This window comes from Danio rerio, chromosome 3, assembly GCF_049306965.1.
Source record: "Danio rerio strain Tuebingen ecotype United States chromosome 3, GRCz12tu, whole genome shotgun sequence".
NCBI classification, from domain to species: domain Eukaryota; kingdom Metazoa; phylum Chordata; class Actinopteri; order Cypriniformes; family Danionidae; genus Danio; species Danio rerio.
The window spans coordinates 7,200,001-7,205,000 of record NC_133178.1 but is presented as its reverse complement, the minus strand read 5'-3'; the positions used below and the strand labels follow the sequence as shown (position 1 = coordinate 7,205,000).

Below are 5,000 nucleotides of genomic sequence, written 5' to 3'. Positions count from 1 at the left end.
TCTAAACGTCCATCCTTTCATTCAACTTCATCCATTGTTTATTTGCCTTCATCCATCCAACCATTTATTCATCATTTATTTACGATTACCCATCTGTCCATCGTTTATTCACCTTCATCCCTCCACTCATTTGTCCATTGTTTATTCACCTTCACCCATCTGTCCATCATTTACTTACCTTCATCTATCCATCCATCCCTCCATCATTTATTCACCTTCGTTCATCCACCTGTCCCTCTATCATTTATTCATCTTCATCTGTCTTTCCAGTGTTTATTTACTTTCATCCATCCGCCTATGCATCCATTGTTTATTCTCCTTCATCTATCTACCCATCCTTTCATTATTTATTCAACTTCCTCCATCGGTCCATTGTTTATTTAACTTCATTCATCCGTTTATTGTTTATTCGCTTCCACTTATTCAACCATCTATTTATCACTTATTTACCTTCACTCATCTGTCCATTGTTTATTTGCCTTCATCTCTCCACTTGTCCGCCCATCATTTATTCACCTTCATCCATCCACCCGTTCTTCCATCGTTTATTCGCTTTCATCTATCTGTCTGTTTTTTCACCTTCATCTGTCCATCATTTATTCTTTTATCTATTCATCCATCCTTCCATCATGTGACTTCATCCACTCATCCTACCATCATTTATTCATCTTCAACTATCCGTTCATTTTTTATTTACCTTCATTCATCCACCTGTCTTTCCATCGTTCATTTGTCTTCATCTATCCACCGTCCCTTGTTTAATCTCCTTCATCATATTCAACTTCATCCACCGATCCTTCCCCATTCATTCACCTTCTTTCATTCATCGATCCATCATTTATTTACCTTCATCCCTCTACTCATCCATCCATTCATCCACTCATCCATCCATCATTTATTTACCTTCATCTCTCCACTCATCCATCCATCATTTATTTACCTTCATCCCTCCACTCATCCATCCATCTTTTATTAGTCTTCATCCCTCCACTCATCTGTTCATAATTTATTAGTCTTCATCCCTCCATTAATCTGTCCATCATTTATTAGTCTTCATCCCTCCACTTATCTGTTCATCATTTATTTACCTTTATTCCTCCACTCATCTGTCCATCATTTATTAGTCTTCATCACTCCACTCATCTGTTCATCATTTATTAGTCTTCATCCGTCCACTAATCTGTCCATCATTTATTAGTCTTCATCTCTCCACTCATCCATCCATCATTTATTGGTCTTCATCCCTCCTTTCATACATCCATCATGTTTTAGTCTTCATCCCTCCACTCATCCATCCATCCTTTATTAGTCTTCATCCCTCCACTCATCTGTCCATCATTTATTAGTCTTCTTCCCTCCACTCATCCATCCATCATTTATTGGTCTTCATCCCTCCTTTCATACATCCATCATGTTTTAGTCTTCATCCCTCCACTCATCTGTTCATTTATTGGTCTTCATTTCTCCACTCATCCATCCATCATTTATTGGTCTTCATCCCTCCACACATCTGTTTATCATATATTTACTATTATCCCTCCACTCATCCATCCATCATTTATTAGTCTTCATCCCTCCACTCATCCATCCATCATGTATTAGTCTTCATTCCTCCACTCATCCATCCATCATGTATTAGTCTTCATCCCTCCACTCATCCATCCATCATTTATTCACCTTCATTTCTCCACTCATCCATCCATCATTTATTGGTCTTCATCCCTCCACACATCTGTTTATCATATATTTACTATTATCCCTCCACTCATCCATCCATCATTTATTAGTCTTCATCCCTCCACTCATCCATCCATCATGTATTAGTCTTCATTCCTCCACTCATCCATCCATCATGTATTAGTCTTCATCCCTCCACTCATCCATCCATCATTTATTCACCTTCATTTATCCACTCATCTGTCCATCATTTATTATTCTTTATCCCTCCACTCATCCTTCCCTCATTTATTCACCTTCATCTATCCACTTATTCGTCCATCATTTATTCACCTTCACCCATCCTTCTAACGTTGATTTGCCTTCATCCATCTGTCCAACGTTTACTCAACTCCATCCAGCCACCCATCCATTCATTGTTTATTTTTCATCTCTCCATCCATCCTTCCATGGTTTATTTGACTTCATCCACTCATCTTTCTATTGTTTATTCACTTTCATCTATCCACCCATTGATCGTTTATTCTTTTTCACCCATCCACCCATCTATCTGTCATTTATTCACCTTCATCCATCTGACCATTGTTTATTTGCCTTCATCCATCCATCCATTCATCCATTCATCCATCGTTTATTTACCTTCATTCTGTCAATAGATTTTTATTAATATTGTCTGGGTTGTTTTTTATAAGTCTATGACTAAAGCAGTCTGTCCACTCAGTGTGACGTTTGCAGTGATCACAGTATCAGTATAGACAGATATGAATGGTCACAGATGCTGATAGTGATGGTTATTCCTCCGTCCGCCATCATTAACACTGAGACCGTTCCTCCACAGGGACCAGTAACATCGATCCGCTTTTCATCCACTGGCACAGATTTATCATAATGAGTTCCTCTGATTTTAGCACATGCACAAGACAAAGCAGTGGCTGCCAAAACACAACAAACAACCACTGTCTGATACATAAATCCAATAATAACATTCACAGGAAACAATTATAAATGCAAGCTATCCTGATTAGCCGTACTGCCGGATGTCTATTTGGAGTGTGTGAAAACATTTATTTGATCAAAAGTTCAGTGAATACAGTAATATTGGTGTCTGTATGGATTTATTTTAAAATGTAATTCATTCCTGTGATTCAAAGCCAAGTTTTCAGCATCATTAGTCACGTGATCCTTTAAAAAAAATCCTACTAATATTATTAATTAATGTTTAATAATGACTTTTTTTATTAGTATTCAGTTTTGAAAACTATTTATGTCTATCGTTCTATGTCTGTATCATTCTATCACTTTATTGTTTTGCTCTATCTATCATTCTATCGTTCTATACATCATTCTATCTATCGTTAAATCTATCATTATTTATATATATATATATATATATATATATATATATATATATATATATATATATATATATATATATATATATAGTGCTATTGTTCCAACATTTGTTCTATCATTCTAACAATTGTTCTATTGTTTGTTCTTTTGTTTTATATATAGTTGTTTATTGTTTATCTTTATATCTATTGTTTTACCGTTTGTTCTATAGCTTGTTTTTATCTATTGTTGTATCATTCTAACATTTGTTCTGTTATTTGTTCTATCATACTATCTATTTTTATATATAATGTTTATTCGTTTGTCCTATCATTTGTACTATCTTTTGCTATATCGATTGTTCTATCGTTCTAACGTTTATTCTACCAGTCAGACATTTTTCTATCTAGCATTTTGTTCTAACATTATCGAATGAGTGTTCTATCGTTCTAGCTATCTTTCTAACATTGGTTCTATTGTTCTATCTATTGTTCTATTTATGGTTCTAACATTTGTTCTATTGTTCTAATGTTTGTTCTATTGTTCAATCTATTGTTTGTTCTATCATCTATCTATTGTTCTATCATTCTAATGTTTGTTCTATTGTTCTAACATTTGTTCTACATTGTTCCATCTATAATTCTAACATTTGTTATATTGTTGTAAAGTTTGTTCTATTGTTTGTTCTATCATTCCATCTACTGTTTGTTCTATCGCTCTATCTATCTTTATTCATATATATATATATATATATATATATATATATATATATATATATATATATATATATATATATATATATATATATATTTATTTATATATATATATTTATATATATATATATATATATATATATATATATATATATATATATATTTATATATATATATATATATATATATATATATATATATATATATATATATATATATATATATATATTTAACTGTTCATCTGATTTATTTAAAATACAGTTTGTAAAGTAATATTTTAGTCTTTTAGTAGATATATATTATTTGAGAGACTTGCTTTGTTTACCACATAAAGTGAATATAATTAGATTTGCATTTCAAACATAAAAGTTAAAAAGATATAATTTTTTTATATTTTACATATTAAGGTTTTAGTTATTATACTCCCAAAATAATTCTGCAGAAATCTGCAGATGTTTACCAAAATTCTCTGCAGAAATAGCAAAAAGCATCCGCAGATTCCGTCTGGACTTACCTATGTCTAAAGACAATATTGTGGTCTCAGTCATCTGTTGTTTACTCCAGAGCTAATAGATTTGACTGCAGTGTTAACTTATTGAAAACTTGGTTGTTTATATAGTGGCTGATTTACATAACTTTTCTTAATATTGTTGTTTGTTAAATTTTATTGACCAATACATTCATTCGAAATAAATTGCAGTAATATTTAATAAAACATATTTTTGTAGTACAAATTTTGTAGCAATTTTACACTACTGTATTGATGTATTGAGCAAAGAAATTGCTGTTACAGAAACCAAATAATAAGCCGGGGGATAAAAACAGTTTTCTCGTTGTAACGTTAAATTTAAAACTTAAGCTAAACAAATCGTAATAGGGCACGTGAGTCTTTTAATTCTAAAAGCTAAGCAAAAACATCAGTTTGGTCATCATTTAGACGTCACAATAGTCTACATTATGCAGAATATTCATTCAAATACTAGTTCCAATGTGACGTTGGTGAAGTATCAATGGTTTCTGCTATTCTGACGGTCAGCTGCAGATATGAATAATTGGTGGAAGAAAGTAGTTTCTCAAAAGGGCTTTTGAGACTCTCTGTGTTTGAGTTTATATATATATATATATATATATATATATATATATATATATATATATATACACAATTATGTTGTTGAACTGTTGTATAAATGCAATATCACACTGGTAGCAGTGCGATATGGCTGTATATCGTCACTCGAGCTATCGCACGCCTCCCACCAGTGCCAATACACAGCCATA

General features: G+C 32.2%; 1 protein-coding gene across 26 annotated transcripts in view; it reads left to right on the top strand.

Annotated features, from left to right (window-relative positions):
- rbfox3b (RNA binding fox-1 homolog 3b) overlaps positions 1-5,000 on the top strand; it is a 584,742-nt gene that overhangs the window by 382,235 nt on the left and 197,507 nt on the right. The gene's annotated exons all lie outside the window — the stretch shown is intronic.